This window comes from Triticum urartu, chromosome 6A (assembly GCF_056163025.1).
Source record: "Triticum urartu cultivar PI428250 chromosome 6A, HENAU_Tu73, whole genome shotgun sequence".
Classification (NCBI taxonomy): Eukaryota; Viridiplantae; Streptophyta; class Magnoliopsida; order Poales; family Poaceae; genus Triticum; species Triticum urartu.
In genome coordinates, this window is record NC_141878.1 from 268,943,806 (window position 1) to 268,968,895 (window position 25,090).

Genomic DNA, 25,090 nt, shown 5'->3' on the forward strand with positions numbered 1-25,090 from the left:
TTTATTACTTGTTACCCGTTACAAATTACCTTATCACAAAACTATCTGTTACCGATAATTTCAGTGCTTGCAGAGAATACCTTACTGAAAATTGCTTATCATTTCCTTCTGCTCCTCGTTGGGTTTGACACTCTTACTTATAGAAAGGACTACGATAGATCCCCTATACTTGTGGGTCATCAGGGCCACCGTTGCGGTGTAATACCCTACTCCAGTGTGGTGTGGTGGATTGCCTTGTAGGCTGGGGACAAACAAGTACAAGGGAAGAACAGCCTCCCGAGGAGAGGTGTTCTTCAGCTCGATGAGCTTGTGTGCTGAGGATGGTCTGAATGATTCCCTCCTCCCCCTATGGTGCTGGCTAGTCCTATTTATACAGGCCCCGCTCCTCTTCCCAAATGTTTAGGCGGGAAGGTATCCCACAATGCCAATTTGAAGGGGGACAACTAGTACAAGCTATCCTGACAAAAGGTGGTCTTCGCTTGCCAAAGGCTCTGGTGGTGACGCCATCGTAGGCTTCGTGATGACCTCCGTCCTGCCATCCTACTGGTCTTGGTCTCGTTGCACCGATATGGAAATCTTTGCCTAATGCCTCGGGACTCCTCACCTGCGCCTGCCTCTTTAGAACCAAAGAGGCAACCAGTACTCTGCGCGCGTTGGCGCTCACCTGGCCTTGGTCGTCATGGCTCATGTCACGGAAACCTCACGAGGTGCCCCTCGCCTTGATCTCTCCTCCCCTCACGAGCTAGCCTAGTGAGGCTGCCCCTGAGGAGGTCTTGTGTCATCCGCCTCACGAGGCTTGGCCTCTTGCGAGGGTCTTGAGTGTTTGTTGATGAAGATGGGTCGTACCAGGCCGCTCGTGGAGCCACGCCCTGGGCCGCAGGAAAGCAAGTCTGGGTACCCCCGTTCCCAGGACGGCGACAATTGTTAATGCTTACAGATTACATACCTCACTTTCATGAGATAAGTCAATTTTTTTGTACAGTGTCACCAAAATGCCAAGGCGCTGATGTCACTTTATTTTGGTTAAACTGCACAAAAAATTATGAAGACAAGAGGAAAGGTCAAGAGTGGGCACCTCCCTGATAGAGGTGAAGGTGTCCGGATGTTTCAATGAGATGGTGGCTATAGTTTTCTGTGGGAGTCGACATTGACGAGCCGACTACGAATGTGTGAGACGTCGCGCCTTAGCAATCGCTAAACCAACTTCCGAGGGTTATTGACCACGCCGGAGCACGATCAACCTGACCACGAGGGTCTGTTTCCTGCGAGCAAACGAAGAACAAGCAGGAAACTGGTATTGCAATCTGGATATTGCGAATATAAGATGAAAGCTTTATTGATCAAGGTGGGGTTCTGTGACACCATGGTCTGGTCGTTGAACACAAACGAAGTACGCGAAGTTGCAGCTATGGCGAACTTTTAATCTAAACAAAACCCAAAGTCTAAACGATGCCCTAAGGGCTGTATATATGGAGGAAGAGGGGGGAATTTCGTGGCCCTTAGAGGAGGGGTCCGAAACCAACCCTAAACAAGCAGGAGGTTTTAGGGCTTGGCGGCGGCTTCGTATCGTAAAACGTGATAATTTCTTCTCCCTGATTTTTTCTCTCCCTGAAACACAATATATGGAGTTGGAGTTGGAGTCGGAGAGGCAACAGGGGGCCCACGAGGTAGGGGGCGCGCCCCCGCCCTCATGGAGAGGTGGTGGGCCCTTGGCCTTCATCTTTTGCAGGTATTTTCTTATTTTCTGAAAAGTGCCTCCGTGAAGTTTCAGGTCATTCCGAGAACGTTTGCTCCTGCATATAAATAACAGCATGGTAATTCTGCTGAAAACAACGTGAGTCCGGGTTAGTTCCATTCAAATCATGCAAGTTAGAGTCCAAAACAAGGGCAAAAGTGTTTGGAAAAGTAGATACGTTGGAGACGTATCAACTCCCCCAAGCTTAAACCTTTGCTTGTCCTCAAGCAATTCAGTTGACAAACTGAAAGTGATAAAGAAAAACTTTTACAAACTCTGTTTGCTCTTGTTGTTGTAAATATGTAAAGCCATCATTCAAGTTTTCAGCAAAGATTATAACTAAACACATTCACAGTAACGCATAGGTCTCAAGTTTACTCATATCAATAGCATAATCAACTAGCGAGCCATAATAATAAATCTCGGATGACAACACTTTCTCAAAACAATCATAATATGATATAACTAGGTGGTATCTTGCTAGCCCTTTCTGAGACCGCAAAACATAAAGGTAGAGCACCTTTAAAGACGAAGGACTGACTAGACACTGTAATTCATGGTAAAAGAGATCCAGTCAAGTCATACTCAATGTAAACTCATAGTAATGAATGCAAATGACAGCGGTGCTCTCCAACTGGTGCTTTTTAATAAGAGGATGTTGACTTGGCATAAAAGTAAATAGATAGGCCCTTCGCAGAGGGAAGCAGGGATTTGTAGAGGTGCCAGAGCTCGGTTTTGAAACAGAGGTGAATAATATTTTGAGCGGTATACTCTCATTGTCAACATAACAACCAAGAGATGGTGATATCTTCCATGCTACACACATTATAGGCAGTTCCCAAACATAATGGTAAAGTTTATACTCCCCCTTCCACCAACAAGCATCAATCCATGGCTTTCTCGAAACAACGAGTGCCTCAAACTAACAAGAGTCCCAGGGGGAGTTTTGTTTGCAATTATTTTGATTTAGTTTGCATAAAGCATGGGACTGGGCATCCCGGTGACCCGCCATTTATCTCGTGAGTGAGGAGCAGAGTCCACTCCTCTTGAGAATAACCCGCCTAACATGGAAGATACAGACAACCCTAGTTGATACATGAGCTATTCGAGCATACAAAACATGATATTTATTTGACGGTTTAGAGTTTGACACATACAAATTTACTTGGAACGGCAGGTAGATACCGTATATAGGTAGGTATAGTGGGCTCATATGGAATAACTTTGGGGTTTATGGAGTTTGGATGCACAAGCAGTATTCCCGCTTAGTACAGGTGAAAGCTAGTAAAAGACTGAGAAGTGACCAGCTAGAGAGCGACAACAGTCATGAACATGAATTAAAATTAATCAACACCAAATGCAAGCATGAGTAGGATATAGTCCACCATGAACATAAATATCGTGAAGGCTATGTTGATTTTGTATCAACTACATGCGTGAATATGCATCAAGTCAAGTCACTTAAATCATTCAGAGGAGGATACCACCCTATCATACCACATCATAACCATTTCAATAGCACGTTGGCACGCAAGGTAAACCATTATAACTCATAGCTAATCAAGCATGGCACAAGAAACTATGATCTCTAGTTGTCATTGCAAACATGTTTATTCATAATAGGCTGAATCAGGAATGATGAACTAATCATATTTACAAAAACAAAAGAGGTCGAGTTCATACCAGCTTTTCTCATCTCAGCTAGTCCATCATATATCATCATAATTGCCTTTCACTCACACGACCGAATAGTGTGAATAATAATAATAGTGCACGTGCATTGGACTAAGCTAGAATCGGCAAGCATTCAATAAACAAGAGAAGACAAGGCAATATGGGATCTTTTGTCAGATCAACAATAATGCATATAAGAGCCACTTCAACAATTTAATCATGGTCTTCTCCTATCGACCCCCAAAGAAAAGAAAAGAAAAGAAATAAAACTATTTACACGGGAAAGCTCCCAACAAGCAAAAGAAGAACAGGAAATCTTTTTAGGTTTTCTTTTTAATTACTACTACAAGCATGGAAATTAAACTGATTAAAAGCTACAACTAATTTTTTTGGTTTTTCTTAAGGTTTATTAAACACACAAGAAGAACGCATAAAAAGGAAATTAAACTAGCATGGATGATACAATGAAAAAGTATGAGCACCGACATCTAGCAATGAGTGTGCGAACATAAGTGTAATGTTGGTGGGAAATACATACTCCCCCAAGCTTAGGCTTTTGGCCTAAGTTGGTCTATGGCCACGGCTGGCCTGGCGGATATCCACAATAGTAGATGGGGTCGTACTGTGATGCAGCGGCTATGGCCTGCTAAGCTGCAGCGTGGCGACGAGCGGCCTCCGCTCTCCTCTCGTACTCATCTGCCTCCTCTTTGGTAATGGTATATATTCCTCTTGCCTGATAATCAAAGAAGGCAGGAGCAGGGAGAGTAATATGGACAGCACGACGTCTGTCAAAGATTAGTCAAATACTGGAGAGGTGATTCATTCCTCTCAACAAACTGGTGGTGAGCCATAGCATTAAAGTCTAGGTAAGTAGGTGGTAATTCAATATCATCTTCGCGTATGGCTATACCAAAAAAATTAGCTATGCGGGTTGCATAAATTCCACCAAAGAAATCTCCATTAAATCTATTAAGATGCAACCTACGTGCAACAATGGCTCCCAAATTATAAGATTGGTCTCCTAACACAACACTCCCAAGAATACTGAGATCGGGGACACACATGTGACATGCCTCATCTTTACCATTGATGCATCTACCTATGAAGATAGCAAAATAATGTATGGCAGGAAAGTGAATGCCCCCTATGGTAGCTTGTGTAATATCTCTAGATTCTCCCACAGTTATGCTAGCAAGAAAATCTCTAAATTCAGATTTGCAAGGATCCCTTATACTACCCCATTGTGGAAGCTTGCATGTAGTGGTAAAATCCTCTAAGTCCATAGTGTAAGAATAATCATAAATATCAAACAGGACAGTTGGAGAATTACGTGAAGTTGAAAATTCAAACCTCCTCACAAAGGTACTGGTGATGTTGTGATACTGGCTGCACTTCTCTTCCTCGAAGCTCACAAGATCAGCGTTACGCAAATATGCGTTGAATTCTTCCTTAATTCCTGCTCGATCCATAAAGTTCTCAGAGGGCCATTCACAAGGACGCACTGGAGAATCTCTTGGTGGCTCGTCATCAGCATCACGCATTGCAAGCATGGGTCCTTGCTTCCTTGAAGAACCACCTTGGAACATTTTCCTAAGCATATTTCTTCCTCTGAGAAATTCTGACATTTTTTAGTAACTTCAAAATAAAAGTAAACCAAACTCAATAATATTGATAGCAACTACTCCTACATGTGCCTAGGGCCTATATCATGCATCAAAACTACTTTTGACCATATAAATTTGACATGCAAGCTCAAGAACGGGGTCACCTAAGCAGAAAAAATTTGCAATGAATAAAGCACTAGAACAAAAACTAATTGGACCAATGGAGGAGTCACATACCAAGGAACAATCTCCCCAAGCAGTTTTGTGAGAGGTGCTTTGATGGGATTGAACAACAACATCTCCAAGACGATTTTCCTTGAGAACTACAAGTCCCTTGATGACAACTACATTGGTTCTCTCAAGGCGGAACAAGAACTCATGAAGGCCAAAGCTTCTCCACCCCAAGCTCACTTCGCGACGACCAAGCTCCATGAGAACGAGCATGAGGCTAGTACCACCATGATGTTTAAGCCCGACGAGCTCCAAGACGATGCTCCCAAGTTCGAATTCACCGCCATCCCTCTTTGTGGCATTGATGATGCCGAGTCCTCCATGACTCTTCTTCAAGACAGTGCGGCGACGAGTACGACTACGGAGACCCTCAAGGACCAAGCTTTAGAGGCGAGCGACAACGTGGCGAGCAAGGATGATGCTTCCATCTTAGGAGGCGAGAGTGATGATGTGACATCTTCGGCCTTCATCCACGGCGACAGCGATGAGATGGTTGAGCATGGGATTTTCCCTTCGACCACGGCGACATATGATGACTTGAGTGTCTTTTGCCACCATATTGAGAGTGAGAGTGACTTCACCACTAGCCCCATATATGATGTGTTAACCCAATTCCCATGTGAGGAGAGCCACAACCCCCACCACTTGAGTGAGATGAGTGACTCCACCATATGTGAGATTGAGTGCACCTATTGTGAGGGAGTGAGTGAACCACCACATAGAGAGAGTGAGATAGTTGATAGGTCATGTGAGGCCACTTTCAACACTAATGACTTGACCTCTACCTCTATTGTGTCTTCTCATTTGGTGCTAGGTCCCTTCTATGATGACGCGCCGATTCTCGACGACTTCGTCCTACCTTTGGACAAGACGATGGCCACGGTGGAATATGATGCACCCCCCACATGGTTCCATCACAATGATGATCTTGACCACCATTTGGTCCTACCCACCTCACCTACACCACATGAGTGGAATGAGAAAGGTAACATAGGTGAACGTGATGCTCTTGTCCCACTAGTGGACTATCATGACATTGATTCCTTGCATGATGTTGATCAACCTATTTCCATGCTTCATGCTAGTGTGACTTCCCCATGCAATGATTTACCCATTTATGATGAGTATGATGATTGCCATGTGGAGTCTATTAGTTGTGATGCCATGTTACATAGGATTTCTTGTGCTAATTCTCTCGGTCACATCATGTTTGTCGATCCGCTTGACTTGTGATATGCTATGCATGAGATCGACCACATGTCATATTTGCAATCTCTTCATAGTGACTATGCATATGCCATTAAGATTAACCCAATTTGCACTTATGGCATAGATGACAAGCCTATGGTTATTGGCATTTGTTTCTCTTGTGATGATATTGACATGCTACCTTTGCATCATTTATCTCATATGCCATGCCATAACCACCTAGCTTCGGATATGCATTATTTTGGATGTTGTCCATTTTCTCCATATGATGTTTCCAACATTGCTCATGAGGAGACCCCCATAGTTTCCTCATACATTTTAGGAGATTTAGATTCATCCCATTCATTGCATGATCCCAATACTTGTGTGCACAATATGCTCCCCATGAATAACAATGCTATTGTTGTGCCCTATACTTGTATGCTCAATTTGCATCCCCATCATGTTATACACAATAACTATTCTTTCATGATGGATGACATGTTCTTATACCATGCATCAAATTTCTTTGAGTGATGCTTATCTTGTGCTAACTCTCACGTGCACATACACATCATGATGGATGATGTGTACATTTACCACACACACAATTTCTTCCGTTTGTGTCCCTTTTGTGTAGGTACCCATGAATTCTTGTCAACCTCGCAATCCCACGAGTTGACAAAACGAGCTCTAGAGAGCAATGATGATTAGGGATCCCATGGATTGTCTTTCCCATCGCCCTCTTCGTGCAAAGACTTCGCACATTTCTTCTACATGACCCTCACTTGGCTATGGGTTATTGTCCACTACATATTCTATGCCCATCTTGCCATGACCACTTTGCATGATATGCTCATTACTATGCTTTTGCCATGCATTCGTGACCCATGCTTTGCATTACACATGATGATTTATTCTCATACTTGTATGTGTATTTGCAAGCTTGGTGGAGACATTGCTTGTTATTGCCATGTTTGCTTTGTGCCCCATGCCTATGATGATACTATGATCTTGCTTTGTGTTCGTGCTTGTGATATGTCATGTACATTGCCTATGACTATTATTTTCTCACATGACATGATTGCCATGCTTTCCTCTAGTATGTTTCATCTTCGCACTACTAGCTTGCGCGACTTGATTACTATGCTTGATTTGATTGCTTCACACATGATGAACAATTGCTCTTTCTATTGTGTTGAGTGCCACACGATATTCACTACACCCAATGCACATTATGATTGGATTGTCTTGCACTTGACACATGTGTTTAGACACTTCATTTTATTTGGTGTTGTGAATGATTCCTATGCCTACCATAGACCTTTCATTGAGCAATTTGTGAATGCTTGCTATGAACTTGAGGTAGATGCTTCTTCACTTGTCCAACATATTTGCATCAATACCTCACATTTACATGCTTGTCCCCATGATATCCTTGATTATGCTCAATTTATGTGCTTACATGCCATGTCACAATCCTTTGTCAAACCATATGCTTTGCATGATGACGACACTTGTTTGGTGAATAACCTCTTGAATGCTTGGTTTTGCACTAACGCTAACCACATTTGTTTTTCCAAGTGTTTGTTGTCCTTGCTCATTTTGAAGGAATCACTAGACGGTGCGACATTGGAGTGTGCCGATTTCGAGCTTCAAGATGAAGAGAACTTGGTGATCGACCACTCCTACACGGTGACGCCATCTCTTTCCCATGGTGATTTGGATTTCGATCCGAGGTCGGGTCTTTCCCAAGGGAGGGGAGATGATTCGGAGCATCCTATGGACATCACAATGTCAAGAGTTTGTTTGGCAAGTGACACGTGTGACATCTACTTCACTTCCATAAAGGTGAATCATCTCCTTTACACGTGCTCACTTGACCCCTTCGAGGATGGTATACTACTTGACACTCCACTCGTGTGCATGCATAGGTATTGTCGGAACGCTACGGACGATGAGGAGGAGTGCGAGCGCAAGTGTACAACTACACCGTCCGCGAGGGAAGCGTGGAAACGAAGACGCGAGAAGAAGAGCTGCTGAAGAAGCTCCAGCGAGCGGACATCCGGATGACACTGGACGACCGGCCCCTCCCAGCGAGCGGACGTCCGGCCCCCACCAGACGATCGGCACATCTACATCCGAGCCCATTCAGCGGAAGACCGACGACACCGGACGACCGGCGACCGGATGACCACCAGCTACCGGACGTCCGGTGCCACCTCAACCGAGCCAAAGTGAGCGGAAGTCCGGCGACTACCGGACGTCCGGAAGCCCACGAGCCACCGGACGACCGGTCCCTAGCGGACGTCTGGTACCTGTCTGCGTACAGAGATCGGGCTCGAGGCCCATGTATCCCTCTCCCACTTACCCCTTCGTGGACCTAGACTATATATACTCCTCCACCTCCTCCTAGTTAGGGTCAGCGTTGTGTTAGCTCATTTGTGAGATAGAGCTTCGCTCATCCATATCGGATCTACTCCTTGAGAGAGACTGCGGACCCTCTTCGGAGAAAATCCACCTTGGATTCAAGACCCCTTTACAGGAAGATCCCCTTGTGGATTCAAGACCTCCTCACGGAGAAGAACCGACTACCCTTTGTATCATCCCTTGTTGGATTTGGATCGTGTATCTCTTTGTGTTTCGAGGATCTACCACATGTGTGATTGTTCTTGTTGGTTTGAGTGATTCTCTCGTGTTCCCCCTCGTGATTTCCCTCTTGTTCCTCGTGTTCTTCACGGGATCCGCTCCTTTCGTGAAAGATCGGGCGATTGGGGTTCTACCCTACATCAAAAGGTCAGGAATGGTTAAGTTTTTAAGAAAATACTATGTATGCCTTCCTGACATCATCCGTTGTTGCCTTATTTACTCCTTCAAACAGGTGGTTAGAAACAGTCTTGCTACCTTTTCCCATTAAGAAATTGGAATGCTTATATTTGCGAGTCTATGCTTCAACTAGTGCCACTTTTATATTAATCACACTTTCAATATCTATGCAAACAGGGATGCTCGATTTTAGTGGAACTGCACAAAAAGTCCAAGTGGTTCAACATTAGGAGCAAGTTTTCTTCCAAACCTTTATATACAATTGGTGGCACTATAAGCTATTCATTACGAAGGTACATGGTTTGCTACCATCTTGCTACTCTTTTTGTATTGTCATTAGATAGTAATATTAGTGGTTTGCATGTGAATTTATTGGCAGGGTGGACCTACATTGGAGGTGCAGGACATGATTCAATGATTGGATGCTCAATTTCGGTTGTATCGATTTCACCTCTTCCATCACTGCGAACATGGATATCCTAGGTCTGATGAAGAATAGGCGCTATATTTCTGCTCTGAACCAGCAACTCAATTCAGTGTGAAATTGTCCAGGGAAAAACATGAGAGTATTAAATTTTCCAGTGCAAAACATGACAAATGTTAAGCGGAAGAGACATGTTTAAACCGAAAATACAAGGTGGGGTATATGTTTACTAACTTCTTGATATTTGTGCAGATAGATGTTTGCCCATTGCTATTTGGCAAACAAACAAAGTGACCGCAATTTTGGATGAACTGCACAAGAGAATAGTATAGTCACTGCATGCAGTGCCATTAGAGAATAGAAACAGAAAGATTGGATAGTCACCTCATGGACTGCTGATACATCTCCAATGTATTTATAATTTATGAAGTATTCATGTCATTATATTATCATTCTTGGATGTTTTAGAATCATTTTATAGCAACTTTATATCATTTTTTGGGAGTAACATATTGACCCAGTGCCCAGTGCCAGTTGCTGTTTTTTGCTTGTTTTTTACATCGCAGAAAATCAATATCAAACGGAGTCCAAACACTGTGAAACTATTAGTGGTTTTTTTATGGACCAGAAGACTCCTGATGGGCCAGAGCAGCACCTGGGGGGTGCCCCAAGGGAGGCACAGCCCACCAGGGCACGCCAGGGCCCCCTGGCGCGCCCAGGTGGGTTGTGGCCACCTCAGTGGCCTCCCGTACCCCTTCTTTGCAATATAAATTCGCAAATATTCCGAAACCCTTCAGGGTTAACCTAGATCAGAAGTTCCGCCGCCGCAGGGCTCCGTAGCCACCGAAAACCAATCTAGACCTGTTCTGGCACCCTGCCGGAGGGGGGAATCATCTTTGGTGGCCATCTTCATCATCCTGACGGCCACCACGATGAGGAGGGAGTAGTCCACCCTCGGGGCCGAGGGTTTGTACCAGTAGCTATGTGTTTAATCTCTCTCTCTCATGATCTATATCATGGGCTTTGTTAATAAAGTCGGATCATATGATGTTTCTCCCCTCTATACTCTTGTTGTGATGAATTGAATCTTTACCCTTTGAAGTTTTTTCTTGTTGGATTGAATATTCAGAGATGAGAACACATGATATATGTCTTGCAGTATGAATACATGAGGTGACAATCAGGGTATCTTAATTATCCACTTGATATATGTTATGGCATTCAACTCGCGGATTCCCGCGGTGATATTGGGTAATCTATGCATATGGGTTGATGCACGTTTTTCTCCAACGAAAACTTCGGGGTCTCTTTATAGTTATTTGTCTGGATTGAGTGTTATGAATATGAATATGCTTTGGTGTTATTCTAGTACGAACTCTAGGATAGATCGAACAGAAACAATAGCTTTGTGTTATTTTACTACGAACTCTTGAATAGATCAACCAGAAAGAATAGCTTTGAGGTGGCTTTGCACCCTACAAACATTTCCTACCTTTTGTTCTCTGCTAATAGGAACTCGGGAGTGATTCTTTGTTGTACTTTGAGGGATAATCATATGATCCAACTATGTTAGCATTGTTGAGAGATTGCACTAGCGAAAGTATGGACCCTAGGCCTTGTTTTCAAGAATTGCAACACCGTTTTTGTGCCCGTTTACTAATTGGTACCTTGCTGTTTTTATTTATTCAGATTATAAAGATATATTTCTACCATCCATATTACACTTTTATTACCATCTCTTCGCCGAACTAGGGCACCTATACAATTTGCCATTGTATTGGGTGTGTTGGGGACACAAGAGATTTCTTGTATTTGGTTGTAGGGTCGATTGGGAGAGACCATATTCATCCTACACCTCTCACGGATTGATAAACCTTAGGTCATCCACTCGAGGGAAAGTTGCTACTGTCCTACAAAACTCTGCGCTTGGAGGCCCAACACATGTCTACAAGAACAATGTTGCATAGTAGACATCAAGCTCTTTTCTGGCGCCATTGCCGGGGAGGTGAGTGCTTCAAGGTATATCTTTAGATCTTGCAATTGAATCTTTTAGTTTCTTGTTTTATCACTAGTTTGGTTTACAAAAAAACTACAAAAAATGGAATTGAGGTTGCATCATGTTATTGATCATCTTTATAATATCTTTCTTGAAAATGATGGTTCTGAAAATTGTGCTCAATTGTTAGAAGACGAAGTCAATAAAATGTTTGGCACAAAATATTTGAATGATGAGCACGATTGCAATGTTGTTAGTGTGAATTCCTTGAATATCCAAAATGCTAATGATGATTGCACAAGTCATGACAAAAATGTTTCTTATAAGCATGTCACTTTTTGTGGAGTGAATTGGGAGTGCCTTTGCACACCAAAAAGGGAAGACAGATTTTGTAAAAAGCATAAATATTTAGAAACAAAAAGGTTGCAAGAGAGGCTAGATGATTGTGCTGAAGATGTAATTTTTTTCACCATCCTTTTGAACTTTGCAATGAACATGATCATTTAAATCTCCAATGAAAATTCTTTCATGATCAAATCGTGTCCAAAAATTGTGATAACTTGATTACGCTTGAGCATCATAAAGAGCTTAGTCTTCTTTTTCGGTATGAAGAAATGAAACATATAACTAAGGGTATTCCAAAATTTAATCTTGAGAAATTTCTTGATTTTGATCTATAGGAAATTTATATGTTTTGTACGGTAAATTGCATTGAGAATCCTTATATTGACAACTGTCTTAAGGCGAGAAAACAAATAGAATATGAAGAGAGTACTAATGAAAGGGAAAATATTTCCCAATACCCTCCTAGTGTTTACTATGATGAATCAGGTAACGAGGAGGGGCTTCCTATCCAATCAATCCCTCCAATAAGAAGCTTGAAAAATTAAACCCACATATGGTGTGGTGAAGAAGAAGAAAAGAAGAAAGAATAGAGGTAAAAAGGTATCTCTCCAAAATAATGTTGCTCCCATCACCATCATGTGATGCGGATCATCCTACAATTATCCCCACGACACGAGCACGAGCTAGAGCTCTCGAGAACGAGGTGACTTCTTTCCTTAGTGATATCCCATTAGATCCTCTCGAGGCATCGCTACTACCTAAGTCTGGAATGTTATGCACGATTAGGTATCAAGAGGACCCTCCCGAAGATGCACGTGAAGTCGGACAAACCGCCAAGTCCGCGGATGAAGAGAAACATCGAAAGGAGAAGAAGGCAGCTCCAGGACCCGTACATCCGGCCCCAGGCCCAGACATCCTGCCGCTGGAGACGACCACTACAGCAACAGCCGCCCAGCCGCCATGTGCCACAGGCCCCGGACATCCGGCGTCAACCCCGGACATCCGGCGCCTCGCCAAGTCCCGGACATCCGGCCTCGCCCCCGGAAATCCGGCACCCTCCAAACATAGAGCAACAAAGTCAGCTCCTCTAGCCCGGACATCCGGCCTGCCAGCCCGGACATCCGGCTCTCCGTGAAGCCCCGGACATCCGGCCCGTCGCCCGGACGTCCGGCCTCCCCTGCCTGCGTGCAGTGCATCTGGGCCAAGGCCCATGTACCCCTTCGCCCCTTAGACTATATATACTCCCCCTCCACCTACATTTTAGGGTTAGCGTTGTGTTATCTCATTTGTGAGATAGGGCTTCGCTAATCCATATCGGATCTACTCCTTGAGAGAGACCGCGGCCCCTCTTCGGAGAACATACACCTTGGATTCAAGACCCCTTTACGGGAAGATCCCCTTGTGGATTCAAGACCTCCACATGAAGAATAACCGGCTACCCTTTGTATCGTCCCTTGTTGGATTTGGATCGTGTATCTCCTTGTGCTTCGAGGATCTAGCACATGTGTGATTGTTCTTGTTGGTTTGAGTGATTTTCTCGTGTTTCCCCTCGTGTTCTTCGTGTTCTTCGCGGGATCCGCTCCTTTCGTGAAAGATCGGGCCACTAGGGTTCTACCGTACATCATCTTCGTATCATGAGCCACGTTGATCACGATTGCAGAGCCTCCCCATTGTGTTTTCTAGCCTAATTTTGTTGATTTCGTCCTAAATTCGAAAATCCCCACCAAAAATAGCCCCAAATATTTTTCTGATTTGTTGGTTTGATGAGGTTTTGTTGGATTTGATCCATGGATTTGCTTGGTTTCAAGTCGATCTAGCATATCCCAAGTTTCCCCGCTTTCCATCCATGAAATCCCATCAATTTTGCCCCCAAAATCATCTATTTCCTCCCCCAAATCGATTTTTGAAGTCCAAAACAAGATCTGGAATCATCGGGCCGGACATCCGGGCCTCAGGGCCGGACATCCGGCTCCTGGAGCGCAATTCGCGCGCGGTTCGGGACATCAAGTCCCGGATTTCCGGCCCCGAGCCCGGATGTCCGGCCCCTGACATCTCAGCCACCCCTGTTTCACCATTTTATCCATAACTAATTCATCCGGAGTCCAATTTTCGCGTTCTTTAGCTCGTTTTGAAGCTCTTGACATCCCCCTTCCCACAAAAATACTACCAACACCATTTGACTCCATCAAATTTTTGGAACATTGGCATCTTTGCCTAGGGCTTCCACCACAACCTTCGCATAACCACCACCGACTTTGCAACCTAACCAATTTTGTCCCCCTTAGCATTAGTGGTTGTTTGAGTTGTGATTTGAGTCTCCTAAGGTTTTTAGGCTACTTAGGGATGGCTGCTTCTTTGTAACATCCCAAATTTTCAATTTGGAATGTTATACATTAGATCATCATGCATATCATATTTTATTTTACATTTTGGTTGATCTTAGAAATTCTACGCAACTCAATGACCCACGGAGAGAGTTGGGGATTTAGTTATTTTCATATTTGAGTTTTCTCAAATTTTGAGAATAGGATCATTTGATTTTATTTATTTTATCCTCAGTTATTTCTATTACAAAAATATGAGAGAGGGAATAAAATGACTTTCCCAAAATAAAGAAATATTGAGGATTTAATAAAAAAACCAAATAAGATTTTATTTCGGAGTTTTTCGTTGTTTTATTTGAATTTAGGAAAAATGTGCGTTTTTCAAATTTGCATTTAGGGCCCAAATAAATGTTCACCTTGTGCGGCTTGATTTTAGAAGCCCGTGAAAATTTATTTCGTAATTTTTGGAGTCCGTTTAGTATTTCTTTTTATTTTTCTTACGAGCAGAATAATTAAAAAAACGAACCGACTTCGGGCCGTACCCGAGCGGGACACCGCCCGGGGGCAGCCTTTAAATAGCGCCGCCCCGAGCCTCCGCAGCCCATCAGCCCCGCCTCGATCCGCGCGCGCCGCCGTCGCCGCCGCCGACGACGATCCCGCCGCCCGAGGTTCGTCGCGCCTCGATTAACGTGCCGAAAAAAAAGAGAAAAATAAATCGGCGTTCGTCGTTTTTCTTTTTCTCGGATTAAATCCGCGATTTTTCTGATAGCGATTCCTCGTCCGATTTTCGTTTTAGTTTAACTTTTCACTCGCTTATCGGAATCAGGCGATTCAAGCGCCTAGGGATTTGTCTCGAAACCCTTTATCCGTTTAACCAACTTAAACAAGATTTTGCTACTGTAAAATTTGCCCTAGATCTAGATTACTAGAACGAAGTTGTTTTCTTTCGTCGTTTGACTTTCGTTGCTTCGTTCGATTTGATTCTTTTTGCCAACCGGAGTTCTTAAGTTGAACTTTCTGGTTAGATCTCTTATTTGAGTTTTACCTGTGCATTAGATGAGTACTTATTGTATGCTTGTTTGTTTGTCTGCGATAGAATACCCGGACTGCGCCGCTTGTTACTTCGAATCGTTAGGTTTCGCGGATCATCAGCAAGGCAAGTACACTTTGATCATACCTTTTCTACTACCCAGTTTTATTGCATTAGATCAATCCTCACACATTGCATGATTAGGATCTAATTAAATTGTGGGATGGGAAGTAGATGAGGTAGTACGTATTACCTGTTTATTATCAAACCTTTGGGAGTTACTTCTACGTTTGCTTATTATGCCATGCTATGCTAGTAGACATGGATTGGGTGAGTGATATCCATGACAGATGTGAGATTGTTAATTAATGGTTTATCTAAGGTGGCAACTTAAACACACATCTGGGTGGATTGAGGCACCTCGGTATTCCAGGACTTGCCTGTTTTCTTTGGACCGCCACCCAGGCTCAAAGGGATCATGAGACTATTCATACTAGAAACTTCCGTGTGCAGCCACAAGCTATTATGGGCTCTAGCATAGTTGACTAAGTCGTGCGAACTCTTAAAGTGGTAGACTAGCAGATGTAGGGGATGTAGGTGGTACGGTCTACCCGATCGTAAGGTGTTAGTGCTTCTGAAATACTATGTCTCGGTCATCCGTCTTCTCAAACACCATGTAGTGCGAGAAACCAAACGGAGGCGATCGAGTCTTGTGGAGAAAAGTGCGCAAACCTCTGCAGAGTGTAATAAACTAATCATGGTTAGCCGTGTCCCCGGTTATGGACATCTTGAGTATCTAGTACTTGGATTATCATGTGAATCTCAACATGTTACTCTAAATTAATTTTGTTGGGTTATGTTTAATGATGATGCGTAATTGGGATTGAGAATGCTGTCAACCATTCTCAATGTTTAACAACCACCATGATAGTTAAATAAATTTATTCCTTTGAAGTAGGGAAAAATTGGCTTTACGCAAAACTGTAACCATAGAGCTTTCCACCGGCCAAATATGCATGTAGTATAGCTGTTTCATTCCATTACTCTCTATGTGTTACCTTGCCAGCATATTCCATGTGCTGACCCATTTTCGGGCTGCAATGTTAATGTTGCAGACTTTTCAGACGATGATTAAGGAGTTTTAGGTCGTGGTTCTATACTCAGTGATGCCGTTGGAGTTGATGGACTCACTTATCTTCCAAGCCTTCCGCTGTTATCGTTATTAGATGGCCTTAAGCCATACTTATTGTAATAAGCTCTCTTTTGAGACACTCAATGTAATAAGTGTGTGATTGCTACTCTGTTATAAGTCCTCCGAGTACTGTGTGGTGTCAATATTACTGATCCAGGGATGACACCGGAGCACAGAGATCAGACTGTTTGAGGTCTGGTCGCTACAAGAGATGGTATCAGAGCACACGCTGACTGTAGGACACGACCACCAAGCACAAGACCTAGATCACTATTCACTCTCTTCTTTTTTGACCTCTCATCTTTTCTACTCTTTAGGATGGCGGATGCAAGGAACAAGTTCACACAACCAGGTGAAGATACACCCTTTGGACATCACTTGAAGGAAGTCACTAGATACCTGAACATAGGAGTACCAAGCTTCACGGGAACCTACAACGCCACTTTACCTGAAGAAGAGCGCTGGATGATTCAAGTTCAAGTACCAGGAAGGACGTTCATGCCAGTCACTGAGCCCATAGAATTTTCTTTTGATGCACCAACTTGGAATCTAGGAAAGAGCATGGCAGCTCACATCGCCATGGGACGCATTGGAGAAGTCTACCGCAAGGACCTCAAGGATACTATCTACCAGATTTGTGGGTGCCGAGATGAACACTGGGAGATGATCAGCACCAGGAAGGATAGATCAATCGCAGCTTTTATCCAGGAGCTAAACCAGCACATTCAACGACAGGAGAACCAGATGTGCGCCGACATGATAGACCTGAAGAAGGCAAAGACTAGAATCAAGGAACTGGAGGAAGAACTCAAGGCTACACGTGAAGATTATGAAGAGGAAATTGAAGTATTGGTGGAGAGGAATGACGACCTGATCAAGAAGATTGGAATATTTATGGGAGACCCTATGCTAGTAGATTGGGAGACCCTATGCTAGTAGATGAAGACGAAGAACCCCAGGAGATTAGCCCGGAAGACTACATCATCATCGACGGCACCGACTCAGAAGTAGATAGAAGCGATGATGACTATGTTGATGAAGCTGGAGCAGATATCATGGAGTCAACGACCGTAGAATATTTCTAGTAGACCACCTCATCAGTAGTAGTAGTCCACCATGTAAATATAGTAGTCCGAGCACTTTTGCGATAGATAGATCGATTGTATGCCTTTGTTTGATTGAATGAAGTGAATTGTTTGCTTTTGCCTCATGTGCATATGGGTAGTGTTTTCTCTTTAGACCCCCTCTATTCTTATATCTCGTCTTTTCTAAACCCTCAGATGCCTCCGAGACGTGACCCCGGATTTGCCTTTCCACCGGAGCTCACCCAGTTGATCCAGCAGCAGAACACATTGATGCAGTTGCTAGTCCAGAATCAGAATCAGGGGAGCAATAACAACAACCCACCACCACCACCACCTGTTGACCACTTAGCCCGTTTTCTTAGGCTGAATCTGCCGGTGTTTTCTAGTAGCACCGAGCCGATAGTAGCAGATGATTGGCTCCGCAAGACAGCTAGGGAGTTGACCACAGCAGGATGCACAGATGCGTAGAAGGTGAAGTTTGCCGCACATCAGTTAGAAGGACCCGCAGCATCATGGTGGGAGAATTTCACAGCCACTTTTCCAGTAGACACTATCACATGGGACCAGTTTCAGCAGGCTTTTCATACTGCACATGTTTCAGCAGGAGCTATGACCATGAAGAAGCGTGAGTTTCGCAACTTGCGCCAAGGAGGACGGACAGTTGGCCAGTATGTGGACGAATTTAGTAAGTTAGCACGTTATGCCCCAGATGACGTCGCTACAGATGCAGCGAAGCAGGAGAAATTTCTGGAAGGACTGAATGATGAGTTGAGCATGCAGTTGATGGTAGCAACCTTCAACAACTACCAGGAGTTGGTAGATCATGCTCTTATGATTGAAGGGAAGCAGCAGCAAATTGAGAATCGCAAGAGGAAGTATGGACAAGGGAAGTACAATTCAGGAGCTTAGCAGAAGCCACGTTTTACCCCTAGACCGGGAGGACATTTTCAGCATACCCATGGAGGAGGTAGCTCGCACAATCACAATGGCACCAAGAATGGTAATGGCAATGGAGGAAGCAACGTCCAGAACCACACCAACCCCTCAACCCCAGCCAAGAAGGACCTAAGCCAAGTCACTTGCTTTAAGTGTTTGAAGACAGGACATTATGCCAATGAATGTCCTGAATTACAAAATGGAAATAGCAATGGAAGTTCTGGGAAGAAGCCGAACCCTTTCAACAGGGGACATGTGAACCACGTTAGCGTGGCGGAGGTTGAAGCTCAGCCCGATGCAGTAATAGGTAAGTTTTTGGTTAAGCCATTTACTGCACTCGATCTTTTTTATACTGGTGCATCGCATTCTTACATCTCAAGGGGATTTGTGGATAAGTATAACCTACCAACCCAAGCCCTTAGGTCACCCATGTTAGTAACCTCGCCCGGAGCAGAATATGTGGCTAGTCTATGGTGTGATCGGTTACCATTAAGGATTGGTAACTATGTTTTTCCCTTAGACCTAATAGTATTGGAATCCCAAGGATTGGATGTGATATTAGGCATGGACTGGTTATCAAAGTATGAAGGGAATATTGAATGTGCTAGTAAGTCAATTTTGCTTACCACCCCAGAAGGGACAAGGATCCAGTATGTATCCCGGCATGTGCCAAAGAGGACTCAACTAAATTGCCTAACAAGAGTTGTGCAGGAGGAAGTACCAGTGGTAAGGGATTTCCCTGATGTATTTCCAGAAGAGTTGCCAGGCATGCCACCGGATAGAGATATTGAGTTTTTGATTTAGCTATTGCCAGGCACAGGTCCAATATCAAAGAGACCATATAGGATGCCAGCAAAGGATTTGGTGGAAATTAAGAAGCAGATTAAGGAGTTACTGGATAAAGGATATATTCGCCCAAGTTCTTCACCTTGGGGATCACCGGTACTTCTAGTGGAGAAGAAGGATGGATCGTTAAGGATGGTTGTTGATTATCGAGGATTGAATGAAGTAACGATCAAGAACAAGTACCCACTACCAATGATCAACGATCTGTTTGATCGATTGCAAGGAGCTAAGGTATTTTCAAGATCGATCTGCGATCTGGATAACACCAATTGAAGATTCGAGAACAGGATATTCAGAAGACAGCTTTTACCACCAGGTATGGGTTGTATGAGTATACCGTTATGTCATTTGGTCTGACTAACGCACCTGCCTATTTTATTAACATGATGAACAAAGTGTTTATGGAGTTTTTGGATAAGTTCGTCGTAGTGTTCATTGATGATATCCTGGTTTATTTGAAGAATGAAGAGGAACATAAGGAGCATTTGCGTTTGGTACTTGGAAAGCTCAGAGAACATCAATTATATGCCAAGTTCAGCAAATGTGAGTTTTGGTTGAAGGAAGTAGGATTCCTCGGACACGTTATATCTGGTGAAGGAATAGCAGTAGATCCCGCTAAAGTTGAAACTGTGACCAAGTGGAAAGCCCCAACAACAGTGGGAGAGATCCGGAGTTTTCTTGGACTCGCAAGATACTACCGGAGATTTATTGAGAATTTCTCAAAGATTGCGAAGCCTATGACTGAGTTGTTGAAGAAAGATACCAAGTTCATATGGACAGAGGAGTGTGAGGCTAGTTTCCAGGAGTTGAAGAAACGTTTGGTTACCTCACCAGTGTTGATTTTGCCAGACCAGACCAAGGATTATGAGGTGTATTGCGACGCTTCACGTCGAGGACTTGGAGCAGTGCTTATGCAAGAAGGGAGAGTTGTTTCATATGCCTCAAGACAACTGAAGCCTAATGAGTTGAATTATGCCATGCATGATTTGGAGTTAGCAGCCGTAGTGCATGCTTTGAAGACATGGAGACATTTCCTCATTGGAAATCATTGTGAGGTGTACACGGATCATAAGAGTTTGAAGTACATCTTCACACAGAAGGAGTTAAATCTCAGACAAAGGAGATGGTTGGAGCTTATCAAGGATTATGATATGAAATTGCATTATCATCCTGGAAAGGCTAATGTAGTAGTTGACGCATTAAGCCGTAAGAGCCATGTCAATACGTTAATGACGGGAGGAATACCAAGGGAGTTAAGCGAAAATCTTCGTGAACTATGTTTGGAAATAGTTTCGAGAGGCTACGTAGCAGCATTGGAGATTCAGTCAACTTTGATGGATAGAATCAGAGAAGCTCAGAAAGCTGACAAAGAGATTGCCGCTATAAAGGAGAAACTGAGCAAAGGAAAAGCTAAAGGATTTCGTGAGGATGAGCACGACACCCTATGGTTTGAAGACCATGTTTACGTGCCCAATGACCCGGAGATCAGGAAGTTGATACTGCAAGAGGCACACGACTCACCGTATTCGATTCACCCAGGAAATACCAAGATGTATCTGGATTTGAAGGATATTTTCTGGTGGACCGGAATGAAGAAGGATATAGTGGAGTATGTAGCAGTTTGTGATGTATGTCAGAGAGTAAAGGCAGAGCATGAGAAGCCAGCAGGATTGTTACAACCATTATCGATACCCGAATGGAAGTGGGATAAGCTAGGCATGGATTTTATCATGGGGTTGCCCAGGACTCGTTCAGGCTATGACTCGATTTGGGTTGTAGTTGATCAATTGACGAAAGTAGCTCATTTCATCCCAGTAAAGACCACTTACACCAGTGCTAAGTTGGCAAAGATATACATGACCAGGATCGTATGTTTGCATGGAGTTCCAAGGAGTATCATATCAGATAGAGGAACCCGGTTTACCTCAAAGTTCTGGAAGCAGTTGCACGAAACTTTGGGTACCAGGCTAGAATTCAGTACAGCTTTTCATCCACAGACAGATGGACAGACCGAGAGAGTTAATCAGATTTTGGTGGATATGCTGAGAGCTTGTGCGCTAGATTATGGATCTAGTTGGGACAATAATTTGCCATATGCAGAGTTCTCTTACAACAACAGTTACCAAACCAGTTTAAAGATGGCCCTTTCGAAGCCTTGTACGGAAGGAGGTGCAGGACACCGTTGTCATGGGACGAAGTTGGAGACCGCCAGTTGTTTGGTCCTGACTTGATTAAAGAGTCTGAACAGAAGGTGAAATTGATTCGCGATAGGCTCAAGGTAGCCCAGTCCAGACAGAAAAGTTATGCAGATTCTAAACGCAAGGAGACAGTTTACGAAGTCGGAGACAGAGCTTATCTTCGAGTATCTCCACTTCAGGGAACAAAGCGTTTTGGAGTTAAATGGAAGTTAGCACCACGATTTGTAGGACCATATCGAGTTTTGGAGCGTATGGGAGAAGTGGCCTACAAGTTGGAATTACCCGAAGGATTGTCAGGAGTTCATGATGTATTCCACGTTTCCCAGTTGAAGAGATGTCACGCGGAGATGGCTGACACACCGTTGAGAGACACAGTGCCATTGGAAACTATTCAGTTGGATAACGATTTGACCTACGAGGAGAAACCAATTAAGATTCTCGAGTTTGCCAGCCGAGTTACTCGCAGCAAAGTTATTAAGTTTTGCAAAGTTCAGTGGAGCCACCACACGGAGGATGAAGCCACCTGGGAACGAGAGGAAGATTTGCTCAAAGACCACCATCACCTATTTTCTAGCCAACCCGAATCTCGAGGGCGAGATTCATCTTAAGGGGGGTAGGTTTGTAACATCCCAAATTTTCAATTTGGAATGTTATACATTAGATCATCATGCATATCATATTTTATTTTGCATTTTGGTTGATCCTAGAAATTCTACGCAACTCAATGACCCTCGGAGAGAGTTGGGGATTTCGTTATTTTCATATTTGAGTTTTCTCAAATTTTGAGAATAGGATCATTTGATTTTATTTATTTTATCACCAATTATTTCTATTACAAAGTATGAGAGAGGGAATAAAATGACTTTCCCAAAATAAAGAAATATTGAGGATTTAATAAAAAAATCAAATAAGATTTTATTTTGGAGTTTTTCGGTGTTTTATTTGAATTTAGGAAAAATGTGCGTTTTTCAAAATTGCATTTAGGGCCCAAATAAATGTTCACCTTGTGCGGCTTGATTTTAGCAGCCCGTGAAAATTTATTTCAGAATTTTTGGAGTCTGTTTAGTATTTCTTTTTATTTTTGTTCCGAGCGGAATAATTAAAAAAACGAACCGACTTCGGGCCGTACCCGAGCGGGACACCGCCCGAGGGCAGCCTTTAAATAGCGCCGCCCCGAGCCGCCCCAGTCCATCAGCCCCGCCTCGATCCGCGCGCGCCGCTGGAGCCGCCGCCGCCGACGACGATCCCGCCGCCCGAGGTTCGTCGCGCCTCGATTTCCGTGCCAAAAAAAAGAGAAAAAAAAATCGGCGTTCGTCATTTTTCTTTTTCTCGGATTAAATCCGTGATTTTTCTGATAGCGATTCCTGGTCCGATTTTTGTTTTAGTTTAACTTTTCGGTCGTTTATCGGAATCAGGCGATTCAAGCGCCTAGGGATTTGTCTCGAAACCCTTTATCCGCTTAACCAACTTAAACAAGATTTTGCTACTATAAAATTTTCCCTAGATCCAGATAACTAGAACGAAGTTGTTTTCTTTCGCCGTTTGACTTTCGTTGCTTCGTTCGATTTGATTCTTTTTGCCAACCGGAGTTCTTAAGTTGAACCTTCTGGTTAGATCTCTTATTTGAGTTTTACCTGTGCATTAGATGAGTACTTCTTGTATTCTTGTTTGTTTGTCTGCGGTAGAATACCTGGAGTGCGCCGCCTGTTACTTCGAATCGTTAGGTTTCACGGATCATCAGCAAGGCAAGTAACACTTTGATCATACCTTTTCTACTATCCAGTTTTATTGCATTAGATCAATTACTCACACATTGCATGATTAGGATCTAATTAAATTGTGGGATGGGAAGTAGATGAGGTAGTACCTATTACCTGTTTATTATCAAACCTTTGGAAGTTACTTCTACGTTTGCATATTATGCCATGCTATGCTAGTAGACGTGGATTGGGTGAGTGATATCCATGACAGATGTGAGATTGTTAATTAATGGTTTATCTAAGGTGGCAACTTAAACACACATCTGGGTGGATTGAGGCACCTAGGTATTCCAGGACTTGCCTGTTTTCTTTGGACCGCCACCCAGGCTCAAAGGGATCATGAGACTATTCATACTAGAAACTTCCGTGTGCAGCCACAAGCTATTATGGGCTCTAGCATAGTTGACTAAGTCGTGCGAACTCTTACAGTGGTAGACTAGCAGATGTAGGTGGTACGGTCTACCCGATCGTAAGGTTTTAGTGCTTCTGAAAGACTATGTCTCGGTCATCCGTCTTCTCAAACACCATGTAGTGCGGGAAACCAAACGAAGGCGATCGAGTCTTGTGGGGAAAAGTGCGCAACCCTCTGCAGAGTGTAATAAACTAATCATGGTTAGCCGTGTCCCCGGTTATGGACATCTTGAGTATCTAGTACTTGGATTATCATGTGAATCTCAACATGTTACTCTAAATTAATTTTGTTGGGTTATGTTTAATGATGATGCTTAATTGGGATTGAGAATGCTGTCAACCATTCTCAATGTTTAACAACCACCATGATAGTTAAATAAATTTATTCCTTTGAAGTAGGGAAAAATTGGCTTTACGCAAAACTATAACCATAGAGCTTTCCACCGGCCAAATATGCATGTAGTATAGCTGTTTCATTCCATTACTCTCTATGTGTTACCTTGCCAGCATATTCCATGTGCTGACCCGTTTTCGGGCTGCAACGTTAATGTTGCAGACTTTTCAGACGACGATTAAGGAGTTTTAGGTCGTGGTTCTATACTCAGTGATGCCGTTGGAGTTGATGGACTCACTTATCTTCCAAGCCTTCCGCTGTTATCGTTATTAGATGGCCTTAATACATACTTATTGTAATAAGCTCTCTTTTGAGACACTCGATGTAATAAGTGTGTGATTGCTACTCTATTATAAATCCTCCGAGTACTGTGTGGTGTCAGCATTACTGATCCAGGGATGACACCCTAGCATAGAGATCAGACTGTTTGAGGTCTGGTCTCTACATTCTTCATCAACCACCAACACCACCATAACTTCCGCATAGGCTTACCCACAAAACACTTTCGGCACCGCAACTTAACCCAATTTTGTTTGTATTGTGAGTTGTGTCTCCTAAGGTGTTTCGGCTACTTAGGGACCGTGCTTCCAACTTCGACACCGTGTATAGTCCACCGCCTTACCCTCCATTTCCGCATTGCGTACTCCACAACCCATCATTGCCATTCCGCAATTCCATTGAGCTTTCAGAAAACCACCACTGCATTCCCGCTACCACCATTTGACATTTGACATTTGAGATTTTAAGTCCGCGGTTTTTCTGTTTCTTAAGGTGTTTCGGCTACTTAGGGACGAGTCTCCATCATCTTGGTATCTCCACCAAGATCACCACCACTCATCATCGCCAAGGACGGTAACCTCCATATCATCTTGGAATCGTGGTATCCCTCCT